A 14,065-nucleotide genomic window follows, 5' to 3' on the forward strand; every position below is an offset into this window, starting at 1 on the left:
TGTCTTGAAACTTCAGCCTTTCTGAGCAGGGAGCAAAAGGGGCAGGGGGATCGAGGTACCATTTCGGCATGCGTTGGGAGCGAGGTGTGGGTGTGCTGGCCTCATGTGTCTCGGGGGTAATTTCTGGGCTGCAGGGATAACAGATCAAAGAGTGTCCGGTCCCTAAATTTATAAGAAGTCGCCTAAGTCCCCCAAATAAATAACTTAAAAGAGTTGTGAAATAGTTGAAGGTACTCTAGGGAAGCTGCATCTGGGAAGACGATTCTTAGGGAATTTGAAAAAGAAAAGAAAAAGAAACAAGGGCGTAGAGAAGCTGGCAGAGAAGGGGTTTGTGGCCTCTGTTCAGACGTTTCCTGGGAAATCAGATCCAGCCTTGCAAGCAGAGAGGAATACTTGGCTTCTTGCGGCAGGGCACCGACACTGAGGAACAAGGAGAGGCCTGTGTCCTTCTCAGCTGTATCCAGCCAGCAGCCATGTTGGACTTTGAGTACCAGAAGCCCTAGCTGTTGCCCATGTTGAGAGGGGATTCTGGGAGTTGAAGTTCAGCAGAGCTGCTGGGTACCAGGATAGGAAAAGCAGGTCAGTAGTCATAGGAACAAACCCAGAGGCATATCTGAAAGGGGGCCTTGGGAAGAAGGGTCCAGTTGCAGGGCTGCGGGGCAAAGAGAGCCTTCACAGGGATAGAGGGGGGTGCCCCCCATCCTCCTCCTCCTCCTCCTCCTCCTCCTCCTCCTCCTCCTCTCTTTTGATCGCAGCCTTCAGGAGAGCTTCCAGGGAGCAGTCCAAGGGCCTTTTTCTCCTCAGGACCCCACAAATGTTGCTTGGGCCGCCCCATCCTTCAACTGCAGCGAGCAGCAAAATGCCCGCTCTTCCCCAGCTGGTGATTCAGCTCGGCTCATCCCCACAGAGCAGCGGAGCTAATAAAAGATTGATTGGGAAGAGAGCAGCAATCTGCCACGCTCGGCAATTCCGTGCCCAACTTCCCTCTCGTCCAGGGGATGCAGGGAGCAGCGAGAGGGCTATTAGCAGACACCCCTTTGATTGGGCTGCTTTTATGTCCCCCTCTCCGTTTCTTTATCTCCATGATTTAATGTCCTGTCTGCCGGCATTCCCGATAGAGCTGAGGAGTGCTGGCCGGGCAAACCTTCAGTGCTCTTCGAAAGTTGCTTTGTGCAGGGCTGAATGGGAACAGGGAGGGAGGCCGAGTGGATGCAGAGAGGCTGGGCTGCCACTCTGTGGCTCAGCATATCTGGGCGGGCAGTTGGGCTTCACCCCTGCTTTCCCAGTAGAACACCCTGAAGAGGAAAAACCCTCTGCCGGATCAGGGCACCCTGGTCTCGTCTCACCCAGCATTCTGTTTCCAGTAACCGACTTCCAGATGCTGCTTATTGGGATCAAGCTGATCATGAAGGCAGCAGCATCTGATCCAGGACTTCTTGATAGCAATTGCCATTTTAGTATATTGCACCTAAAGAGGAAATGTTTGGTTGCTAATTATTGCTAATAGTAGCCAGTTGGTTGATTAGATGTTCTTTGAAGCAGGTAGTTTAAAACTTCCCTCAGCCTGGTTTCTTTCCTGCGGATGGAGCCTCAACTCTCATAATTCCCCAGGTGGCCTGAGAACGAAGTCCATAACGTTTGAAAAGGCACTGGGTTGGAGAAGTTGCTTCAGATTATCTGAACAGATCTAGGGCCAGCAAATGCTAACCGTGTTCACTGTTGAATGCACTACTGTTCTCTTCCGAGTCCCTTGACCACCATTCACTGGGAGGCCCCAGCTGGGATTGTGAGAGAGAGAACCTTCTCCACCTTCTCTGGAGGACAAGGGAACCACTCTAGTGTGGTTGGGTGACCTCTTCCTCCTCTCCATTCCAGCCCAGCCACGGTCTAGCCTCTCATCCCAGGCTAAAGAAATTGAGGTTGGGCGCTTGAGAAGGTCTTCTGCCTGGGACTCCCTGGCCAAGGCTTTGGATCCTAGCAAGGGCTGCAAGAGAACGGACCTTCTGAGGGGCAGCAGAAGTGAGCTGGAGCAGCTAAATCCCTGACCAAAGCTTATCCAGACTCATCCTGGACAAAATTAAAGATGATTTCACAACTTGGGAGTCTCAGCCTGGATGGAGAACGAATCCTTTGCAACAGTTCTTCTGGGGAGACCAGATTATCCCTTCTAGATGGGGATGGCAGTTGGCAGTTGTCCGCATGGCCTCAGATGCACCTGTGTTTTCACCTGGAAACAAATGTGATCAGTCTCCAGACTCTACAGATTTCCTCTCCGCTTCTCTGATTAGACGCCCTGCTGAGCTGAAGGCAGCAAGACTCAGCAAGGCCTTCTGATCTGTTACTCTCTTGGTCAGAGCCTGAAGTGGTACCTGGTTGGGTGTAACTGAATCAGTCTGTTGGGCTGTCAGCAACTCTGCGTCACACATCCTTTCCATTCCTCCTCCATTCAACATCCCTGCACATGCAGGCCAGGAGGCGTTGGCATTCTTTCCACCCAGCGTTGGCCCAGCGCCCCAGAGGGCAGCGCTTGCCATCATCAGAAGCGAGGGCGAGGTCTTTCTGGGGAAGCGGTTGCTCTGTTTGAAGAAGAGAGCGTTTTAACACGCAGTCCACACACACACTTCCTCTTGCGCCTCTTCCTCGGCTTCTGTCTTGGTGTCTCTGGTGTGGGTCCCGCTTACCATCTCGTGGAGAGGCAGGCTGCTCCATCGGCTAAGCGGTTTGGGTCAGTCGTGGCGCATTTGGTGGAGCGGTTCCCGTGCCTGACCCTCTTCCCTTACGGGCTGACGTATCGTCGCAGCTCGCCACGTGGGGCCTCCCGGAGGAGTCCATCTGCACAGTCCCCAAGGAATCAGAGGCGCTGATGGCCAGAGGACACCAGTCTGGAGGAGGCCTGCGTCGTCCGTCGGGAGAATTGAGCTGTCGGCGTCTGGCAGAGCCTTGTTCCCGCGCAGTTCCTCACCTTCCTGCAGCAGGTTGTTGCGTAGTGAATATTGCAAGTAAACTCTCCTTCTGTGCCTGAGGATTACTTTGGCTTGGTCTCCGTGGCATCATAACCGAGGCGAACAAATCATCTTAGCCTAGGAAATTGCAGCTATCAATTTTGACGAAGTCTCCCGCCATCCTGCAAGCCCCCCCCAATAAAAAAAGTCTCAGCTAATGAGGGGGGAGAACTCTCAGACGCCTTTCAGTTTTCCCCACATTCCTCAGGACCCGTCTCTTTGGGGCAGTTCGTAGGTTAGGTTCCCTTTCTTTAAACCCATTTTCATGACCCCTCTGAGTGGCATGCCAAAAAAACTTGGTGGGGGAGAAATAGGTTCTCCGCTTGCAATCCTCTCCACATGACCTGGATGCTCTGACAGCCACAGTGGGTCTTAACTTGGGAAGGTGGATCTTGCCTTGCTCTGTTAGCTTTTTAAATACTTCTTTAAATGTTATAAAAACGATGTGTAAGACACTGATAAAGCCATCCAAAGAATGGGGGGGGGAGGGAAAGGCGCACTCCACGCACTGATTGGTCACCTCCAGCTGCTAAAAGTCGGAGTCCCATCCTCAAAAGCTATTTATTGGGCTTTGGAACGGCTACGGGAATTGTTTCAAGGCTCTGTCACCACTCACCTCGGGCAGGGGGAAGAGAATACTGCACCTAATCATTCTTTCAGGGAGAAACAAAATGTTTCCTCGACATAAGAGGGTCAAGTAGGAAGCAAAGCCAGACCAGAAACCATCAGTCAACATCCGTTTGCAGTGGTCTCAAAGGCTAGCCAGGACGTCTTTGGAAAGTCGATGACAGTAGATTCCAAAGAAGTCTGTAGCATCCAGTGAACTCCGATCAGGCGAGCCAACAAGGACCACGTGGAGGGGAGCTGAAAGCAGGACCTTGGAGAGCTCCCCAGGACGTTGCTCCTCTATGTCTTGCCTCTGGATCTGCATTTCTCAACCTTGGCACCTTTAAGATGTGCGGACTTCAACACCCAGAATTCTGGGAATTGAAGTCCACACATCTTAAGGGTGCCAAGGCTGAGAAACCCTGCCCTGGACTGTGGGAAGAGCTGGTGTTGCCAGGTGTTTTTTCCCCAAGGTTCAGCTCATCAGTCACTTGTTACATTCCAACACTTTGGAGGGTCGGGCTGGGTTGCCAAAGGCCTGTTTCTTTGCGCAGTGCTTCATTTTCGTACGGATGGTGATGCGAGACTGCTGGAGTCCCATCCTTGGAGCCCCAAGGTGGTGGCAGGGCTGGATCTTCTGCCCGGAAGGTCCGAAATAAGATACTGGCCGCTCTTCCCCCGAGGCAACCAGAGGCCATGATCTATTCTGTTGGTGGCAAACTTGGTGGGGCTCAATTTCCACCCTCAAGTCTGCAGGGATGCCTTTTGTAGTTAACACCTTCTGTCTGTGTAAGTGAGGAATGCCTTTCAGCATTATATTTGCTGCCTACTTGGAGGACTTGCCCTTTTGTTCCTTTCCGACACCATCAACTTTGCAGGAAGAGAGCTTGGGCTGATGCTAATCCTCTGAGAGAAGCCGGCCAGCCGTCACTGCCGATATCCAGGATGGGGGACCTCTGAATTGTGATACCCTTTTGAACCCGGGATTTCTCTTGGGACAGTCATTTGCTTGCAGTCTTTCTACAACCTTGCTGGAAGGGTGGGGGGCTCCAGTGGGGCCCTGCTTCTGCTCTGAGCCACAGTGGCTGAGTCCCGTGGTCTGAAAGGACCCTCCTCTACTCATCCAAGGCTCTGTGGGGCAACATTCCCATTTGTAATAAGGAGCCAAAATGCAGTCAGAAACCTCGTAACAATGGGTTGGTGAGCATCTTCAAAATCCCTAGTGCAATAAAGTAAGTGATTTCTAATTAAATAAATTAAATTAAAGCCAATCTTTATTGCCCTGTCCCAGTATCTTTACTGACCTTGGTTGAGTAGTAGAAGCTGCAGCTGAGGTCCCTTTTCCCCAACAGCTGAGTTGGCTACTTCCTCCATGTTTCCTTATGCATCTCTGTGAATCAAGTAATGCTGCACTGTGTTTTTGAGTGTGTGGAGAGGGCTGGTGTGGGTGACCACCATAAACTCAAAGAGCGAGACTCTTCCTTGGAGGGGCTTCCTTACCTAGCTATGACAACAGCATCATATTCCCTCCTGGTTCAGATGTTTTGCTTGTTGAACGTTGAAATGAAAACATTGCTGGTTGATGGCCTTACTCAATCACTTCCCCTCTCGCCAGTTGACATAGTACTGAAAGAGTTGATATTTTGGGTAAAAATCTCTGATTTAATCTGTTCTAATACATCCCAGATGGGGAGAGGAGAAAGGATCCACAGGGGCTATAACCGCAGGTGCCCAGCTCCTGAGTTGCAAGATCCATGGAGTTGCTCCCGTTGCTTTGTCCTATCTTGTCCATGGCTGGTTCTCGAAGGGTACTGGTTCCACCAAAGGGCTTCACCTTTCCCTGAGCAGTCCATCCTGTCATCTTTCAAGCCACGGGAAGGGCCAGCTGGAGCAGCTCGGAAACTGATGGGGCAGTCTGAGATTTATACCCTGTAGGACGATTGGGCTGCAGAGCGGCACGGAGGAAGCCTACCTTAGCCAGGCTCCGATCAAGGGGACACCAACAGTGTCAGAGACATTGTGGTTCCCCTCCCCATTTCCCTGTTGGTGTGGGAGCTGCTGGTCCCCCTTGCTGGCCTTGGGACACTCTTGTAAAACGAGGAGTAGCCCCTGACTTCCAAGAGGGAGGCACTTTGCGGGCCCAGGACTTTGGGGCCACCAGTCTCACGGATTGCTACCAAGTGCTTCTGAGTCTTCCAGGTGCTGCCCAACCTGCAGCCGGTGGAAAGCTTAAAGCCAGGGCTACTGGGCCAAGGGAGAGAGGAGCTGCTCTGGGGGTGGCTGTGGGGAGGGACCCCAAGCACCCAGTGAAGCCGTATCCCAAAGGGCCACTCAGGTCGGACGCCCACTGTTGAGAGCCATCCAGCACTCGAAACCAGGCTCTCCCCAAAGCCACTGGGTGGCCAAAAGGGGAGATTCAAGGGGAAAGGGCCCCAGAGATGACATCCACGGCGTTTCTGTTCCAATGAGCCGTAAGGGGTTGGCCGTTGCACAGAGGGAGTTGGGTAACTTGCATCCTGCTCCTTCATATGTTACGGGAGGTGACAACTTGGCGGTGGCCAGTGAATGTGTGAACCAGCCCCAGGCTAACGTATTGGCCCATCGACATGAACTGCCCAGGAAGCGTTGGGTGAGCCCACTTCGCCAGGCAGGAATTCCAATACTTCAAACGTCTCTGTTAATTTACCCCCCCCCCCGCTTCCTCCAACTTGGTGCCTTCCAGATGGGTTAGACCAGAAGCCGTGGCGGGGCTGAGGTGACCCTCCTCTTGCTGATGCGTCCTGGGGGTTTCTCAGAAAAGGGCTGGGCTGGTGGGGCGCAAGCCCGCTTTCCCTCGGAAGCCCGGTTGAAACGAGCGGGGCCTTTGCCCTCAGCCAGGTATCAGAGGAGACGATTTTACAGGCAGACCTCTCCCCGCCCTCAGTAGTCCCTCTGAAACTTGTGTGAAATGGTGGTTTTGCATGTTTAAGCCAATAAAGGGAACCCCTTGCAAGCTGCCCTTCTGCGGGCTCGTTTAATTCCGGCGGTCGCGTCGCAACTTCCTTTCTGTCTGCTTTGGGAAAAGGAGATGCCGAGGAGCACTGGAAATCCCATTCCGGTGATTTCAGAAAGACGGCGGTGAGTGGCTGGAGTTGGGGTTTTTTCCTCCTCCTCTTTCTGAATGGGGAGTTTGATACCAAGAGCTAAACGCAAGATGATCGCGAGATTCCAATCGCAAAGCAAGAGGTTTTGCCCTCCTTCTCCCGCTCGGCCGCTTCACTTTCTGGGCCAGGAGGAGCCCTTTGCAAGGGCGCGAGGCAGTCGCTCAGCTCAGCAGCTGTGGGCGATGCCCGCCAAGCAGTGGGATGGCAGGCGCTGACCCTGGGAGTGGAAGGGAGCGTTCACACTCTGTGTGTGCACGTGTGAATGTCGTGTGTGTAGACTGGAAATACAAGGCACCTGTTTTTAACCGGGGGGGGGGGGGTTCCGGTGGCAGCCTTTGCCGTGAGGAGCCCTGAGCACACCAGACTTTCTTACGAAGGACAAGGGCTTCATGTGGAGGACTTTTGGCTTGCGCTGAGCCAAGGGCAGCCTCCCACCGCTCCACTCCGCGACAGTCCATTCCTCCAATTCCAAAATTCCACCTTGAGAGCAATGCTACGGAAGAAGGGATGTTTTTCTCCATTTAACGGCACGCTACAGGTAGTCCTCACTTAACAACTCTAATTGGGACTGGAAACTCCATTGTTAAGTGATGTGGTCATAAGTCAAAAAACCTCATGACCATGCCGCTTAGCCGCAGCAGTCCCAGAAGTCACAGTTGCCATCATTAAGCAAGGACCATGTGGGTCATTAAGCAAGCACCTCACGTGACTTCAACTTCCAACTTCCTCCTGGCTTCCCCATTGACTTCGCTTGTCGGAAGCCAGCAGGGAAGGTTGCAAATGGCGGTCACGTGACTGCAGGATGCTGCAACGTCGTAATTGGGATCTAGGCCCTGAGCACCCAATCACAAGCACGTGACCGCAGGGACACTGTGACAGCCATAAGTACAAGGACTGGTGGTGTGGTTGTAATTATCATTTGTTCAGCACCATTGTAACTTTGAATGGTTGCTGAGTGAGTGGTCGTTAAATGAGGACCCCCTGAACAGCGTTCTACTATTGCCCGTTCTACCCTGCAGCATTGCATTTACACTGCTTAACAGTGCCAGGACTGTAAGTTCCTCTTGCGGGTCGGTGGGAGGAGCGGGAGGGGGGCGTCTCCCACACACAGCGCTTGAGCTCCTGCCCCCCGGGGGTGAAAGACCGGGCCAATGTCCACGGCCTTCCTTTGAACTGGAGGTTGCTAGTCAACGGTTTGCAACTAGCATCCTCTTCCGTGGCTGCTGTGGCGGGTCCCGCTCCCCTCAGCACCAAGACCACAGGCGGGCATCCTTGGGTGAAGCCAGTTTTGCTCGGACTGCTTACCTGGCTTACTTGGGAGGGGTGAGTGTGGCCAGGGTGGGGGATATGGCGGGGTTCTCTAGGGCAGATCAAGGAGGCTCCTGCCTCAGACCTCCCCAGTGTTGAAAAGTCATCTTGGGGGTGCCCACCTGCGGCTGCTGTGGCCGCTGCTCAAAACGCGTTCTGACTGGGCCCGGCTTTGCTGCCCATCGCGGCCGGCGTTCCCAAGTGCGGCCTCTCCCCCTTCCCTGGGATCTGTGGGCTGGGGGGCGGTTTGCCTTTCAGTGACGGTGTTGGGTGTCCCAAGCAACCTGCCCAGGCCTTTTGGCACGCTCCCTGAAGCCTTGCTGCAGCCTCAACGGGAGGTGGAGGCCATCTTGGAAGCTTCTTGGGATGAAACTTGACCTGGGGCCTGGGGTCAGCGTTCGCACGGGGGGCGGCTGGAGCACCCACGTCAGGTCACGGCCGCAGCCGTCCAAGACCCTTCTGCCCCGGCCTCAGAGCAGCTCGAGCACATTCGCCTCAAAGGGAAGGTCTGAGGTGCGACCTCCCCCCCCCACCACTTAGGGCAAGACCACTGAAGCCTAACCCTACGCATGGTGGGCTTGAAAAGGGCTGTGACAAAAGAAGATGAACGCCAGAAGACCGTGAGGTTGAGGTTTGATTGGACATCCCCCCCCCCCCGCAATGGTTTCAGAGAGCCGTGAAAATGTGTCTCTTCGGAGAGGCATTTGGGGAGGCCTGAAGATTTTGCTGCCCGAACAGGAAAGCATCAGGGCCTCCTATGCTGTTGCGTTTGCTGTTCAAGGTTTTAATTTTATGGTGTTGAGCGTGAGCGGCGCAGAACCTGCAGGAATGGATTAGCGAATACACCGAGTAAGCAGACAGACCAGGTACCCTGGCGAATGTTTCTTACTCTACGGCCGGCAACAGCTTAGCAACACAGTCCCTCTTTGCTGTCCCCCAGGGCAAAAGGAAGGGCTTTTCCAACAGCCTGCCAGCTAGATTTCACCCCAACAGTAAACTGCAGCACTTTTTCCTCCTCCTCTTTGGCGCATAATTTTATCCCCTGTACCGTTAGGTAGATCCCACAAATTCCACAGCACAGAGGAAATGTGATTTGCCCAAGGCCGCCTTTGACCACCCTTAGTAAGTTGCCCTTAGTAAGTTGCTGGTAAACGGGCAGCCTTAAAAGTTGATTAAACACACCTTAATAAATAACCCACGGTGTGCTGCCTCCTCTCCTCCCCTCCGGCACAGGATCCAGGGGTAGAAATGATGGACCTTCGCCTTGGGGAGAAGCCAGGCTGGGGAGGGTTGGCTGAAGTTTCTCCAGGTGGGTGGGAGAACCCCCCCAAATGGATTACGGCCTTTTTATCTCTTTTATTTAGAAACTTACATGGCCACCTATCTTATCCAAAATATAATCAATAAAAACAGAATAAATAAAACTAACCAAGCCCCACGTATCTCAACTGCAGCCCGCAACATCCCATAAACTGGACATGCTTTTGCGTTTGCAAGCTCAGTTCTGTCCCAGCCCCAAGCCTGCACTATCTGATGTGGTGGGGCAGGCAGAGACCCTCCGGGAGAGGCAGACCCACAAACAATGTGGCCATTGCAGGCTTTAAAGGCGATGGCCAGCGCCTTGCACAGCGTCCCATTTGAATTCCAGCATGTTTGCAAGCCAGGAGCAAGGATCCCAAAGGAAAGCGGGAATTTCCTCAGCATTTGGTGGCTGAAAAGAGACTTGCTCCCGTGGATGATACACGATGGGATGGCTTGCATTTGAGAGTAACAAAGAGGGAGGACACACAGATTGGTGGCTAAACCTCAATTCAAGAACTTGATGTAGGGTTGGCTGGTACGGAAAGGGTTTTCAAGGGATGTTAGCTGGAGAGGAGGTGGGCTTGGCCTTGCCCAGCATTTCTAGTTCTGGAGCATCTGGCGGGCAGTTGCTGCTGCTGCTGCAGAGGCCAACACCTGGCTACGTAAAGAGGGAAACAATTGCAGGGGGTGCCTTGTCCACATCGCGCAGGGCACAGGATCCATGCTGGAGCCAGACTTCTGCGCAAGAGGCTGCTTCATATGCCGGTGGCCAAAGGGGGACCTGCGCCATTCTCCCCTGTCCCCCTCTTGCCTGCTCCTCTTGGCCCAACGCCCTGGAGACTCAGACGCCCTTTCCCATCAGCCCCAAAGCGAGAGCCCCTGCTTTCCTGGTTCGCCAACTGGTTGTGTGGCCCTGCTTCAGGAGCCGCAGGGGAAGGTGGGCTGTGGATGGGGGCTTTTTGGAGGGGGGCTTGATTGCCAGCCTCACCTGCCCTCTCTCTGCTCTCCTGCAGGCTTGTGGTTTAAAAATACACCCGCCCCCCCACCCCAGTCCCCAATCTTGGCTGGGCTGCCCGCTCCCTGGCCTGGGCATAGGTGAAGGCCTGCCTGGGATCGCTAATCCTTTAATGTCCCATTTCCATGCAGGGAGGCAGCTGTTGAGAGCGATCTCAGGGCAGGAGGGGCCTGACGTGTGTTCCTGTCCCGGTCAAGGCGGCTGCTAATCTGCTGCTGCTGCTCTGGCACCAGGAGAGGGAATTCCAGACAGAGGATCCCCAGCAAGGGTGCATACATATGCAGGTGTGCCTGTGATCCTGGGAATCACTAGCGACCACCTTGATATATTTTAGGGGCCTGTTCTAATTGTGCATAAATAATTGGCCAGCCGTTGCAATTTTAGTTTGCTTTGCTCAGTCTTGCTTCATGGATGTGGAGAGCTTCCAGGCCTGGAGAAGGGCTTTGGGAAGAGGCCTCCTGTCCTCCTGTCAACAGAGGAGCATCCAGGGACCATCAGCCAAGTTGGTTATTAAACCATTATTCCCTCCTCCTCCTCTTCCTCCTCCTCTCAAAGAGACTGTCCCAGAACATCCTGACTGCCAACTGAAGAGCTAAGCATTGCTGAGGGTCATTCAAGTAAACACTCTTGAACCAGGTTTGTCGCCTGGTGACACTGGCGACCTACTAGCATAGTCGTCTTGACAGCCGGGATAGACTTTCCCCAGCTGACAGTCTGAGATTTCCTGGTGGTGGCCTTTCTAAGGACCAACCAGGCTTCATTTCTGGTTAGTTGCTGCCTTCTGAGTCTTTCACTTTCCACTTTTATAGATGATAAACGCCAATTAATGTTAATGAATGGCTTTGTTGTTTACCTCTTTGGTGCCAAAATAACAGGACTGCTGTTCAGGGCAATTCAGCATTCACCAAGGTAGCCCAAAGGGAGCATCGCCCTTTCCGAGTACAGGCGGCCTCTCCTCCTGTCCTGCAAATCCAGAATGGCGGGACACGTTCGGCTGTCCTTCAGTTAAGCCAGAGGCATTTCTGTGGATGTGGAGGGCGGCTGAAGAAGGAACTGCAAGAGTCCGATAGGAATCCTTTGCCAAGCATGGCAGAAGCATCATCGCAGTGGCTGAAGGCTTCCTAGATGGGCACTTTGGGTCTCAGGAGGCAGTTACGGCTGCAGCCCTCCCAGGCAGACCAGACTGGAAACACGACCAGATGAGCTAATTCCACTTTATTGCAAGGCTACATTAACAGAATCTTGCAAATTTGGAAGTACAAATCTCCTGCTGTCTCCTTTACAACCTGAGAAGCTAGGGAGGGTCCATCCTGAGCCTCTTGCTCCTCCCATTATGCAGCTGCGGGCTATGCCCTCTCTTATCTGACCCTTTCCTAGGCAGCATCTCTCCTCCCCCCTGCGCCTCCCCCGTCTCCCAAGGTCTTTTCCGCATACCGGATATGCTGAGCCTCAAGCCTGCTAACCACACATATATCCCGCTAGCTATGCAATCAGGCCCTGGATGGTCAGCATGTGATTACCCAGTGGGGTAGAAGCCGCAGCAGCAACCGACTCCGGCCGATTCCAAAAGGCTAAGCAGGGATGGGTCTGTCTGGTGGTCCTTGGGAGGAACTTACAGGAATCTCAGGGCTGCAGCTGACAAGGAAATCAGAAGACATAAGCGCACGAAGACAACGGCAAGCTTCTCCATAGACACGGCACTGACATGTCTGTGAACTTGCGAGGAATCCAGGTGGACTCAGAGGAAACAACTGTACAGTACATAAGTCCAGAAAATTAGGTTACTTCCAAGTAAAATATTAGCTTGTGCTTTTTATATTCATATTTTGAACAATCCTCTTTATGTATCTTTGCCCAGCCATCGCCTGCATTTCCAAATAACCATGTCTGCTCACTTTCTTGTCCTAATAAAACAAGGCTGTGAATGGATAAAATAAAAGAACCCAAAAGCCAGCTTTCCCCAGCCTGATGCCCTCCAGATGAATTCACATTTCAGCAGCCAGAAATCACAGTCTGGGTGCTGAGAGGGGATGCTGGGATGTGAAGTCCAGCCCGCAGGGAGGGCACCAGGTCGGGGAACTGTAACAGGGAGTCTCTTGCTGCCTTGTGGACTATCGGTGTTGAAAATAGGTTCATATTGCCCTTTATCACATCAGATTTGGGGGTGGAATATGGACTGACTTGCTCTGAGGAGCAATTTTGTTGAGGGGCTTCTGGCCTCCAGAGGAAAGAAATGCTCCAGGGGTTTAGAGGAATTCCAGAGGGTGTGTGTCTTGGCACAGATTTTGCTGCAGAAGAAACAGGGCCCGCTCTTGGGTCTCCCGCATGGAAAAACTAGGGCTCGGTGTTGCTGAGCAGAATGCAGGATACAAACACCAACCAGGAGTCTGGGGGTGCATAATGGCCTACAGATTGTATCTAGTGGTTTTTCCTGAATGTCAGGAACAGCTGCAACTCTGGCTTAAAACTGCTAGCGGGCCTCCTGGGGTTGCATCCAGCCGCCACCGCCTTTCTTTCAACCCACTGCTTCTCAACCTTAGCAACTTTTAAGATGCGCGGACTTCGACTCCCAGAGTTCCCCAGCCAGCATGGGAGTCGAAGTCCGCGCATCTTAAAAGTTGCTAAGGTTGAGAAGCAGTTTTAACCCTTAGACTCGATGATGGTGATGATGGTGTTGACCAGGCTCCCCTCAAGCTGAACCCTATTTAGAAATAGGGCTATAGGTTGATGATTCGTCACTTCCCAGATAGTTCTGCCTGACTTTGGCGCTTTTGACTATCCAATTCTCCCAAGGATCTAAGATATTTAAAGGTATTGTCGTAACGTATGTGCTATTCTGAGGAATGCAAGCTTTTGAGATGAGTTTCCCTCCGTTTTCATAGCGTCCACGTGCTTTTCCAGATCCTCTGGAGTGGCACCAGGCCCACCCGCCAATGCTGGTGCCACTATTGTTTTCACATTTGCTTGATTTCTGTTTCCAGGTTTTTGTCTTTCCCTGTTTTTTATTACTATTATCACCACCACCACCTCAGGTGAGCCTAGGGGTTAATTTTACACGCAGTGCACCTAAAAAGGGAGGGGTTCTGCTGCACTGTCGCCCTCGTTCCCTCGGAGACCCCCTTTTTCTCACTCTGCTTGAATTGACTTTTGAAATTAATTCGTGGCAACCTGTACTCGGTTTGTCTTATTTTTACTTTTTAGCTTTTTGCATTGTTCATTGCCCCGGTTATCTTGGTCAGCTGCAGAAGTGGGATCAACATCAAATTATCATAAATCCATGATAAAACAATGTTATCATGGACTTACGTACATTTATTTGGCATAACGTAATGATAAAAAACCCAAACTCACCTTCCTCCTCCTCTCCTCCCCAATCCGCCTGCTGAATATTTCGTAACGCTGGTTCTCGTGCTGTAAGGCAGCCAAAATAAGCGCAGCTGAAAGACACTCCTGTCGCTTCCTTCAGATCAACGCTCCCTTTTTCTTCCTATTTTCTCCCTCTTGAAATTTGGATCACTGGCAGGGATCTCTCCATTGTTACTTGAATAAAGAATAATGTCCTCAAGCTTCTTTTCGTAAGTTACACCTTGTGTGAAATGTCGATGCCGCTGGCATTTTCTGAGTGCTGAGATTGAAAATGCAATGGACACGCTCCCCCCTCTCAATTAGGCCGACACATGGCAAAGATG

The sequence above is a fragment of the Candoia aspera genome, chromosome 3, assembly GCF_035149785.1.
Source record: "Candoia aspera isolate rCanAsp1 chromosome 3, rCanAsp1.hap2, whole genome shotgun sequence".
Classification (NCBI taxonomy): domain Eukaryota; kingdom Metazoa; phylum Chordata; class Lepidosauria; order Squamata; family Boidae; genus Candoia; species Candoia aspera.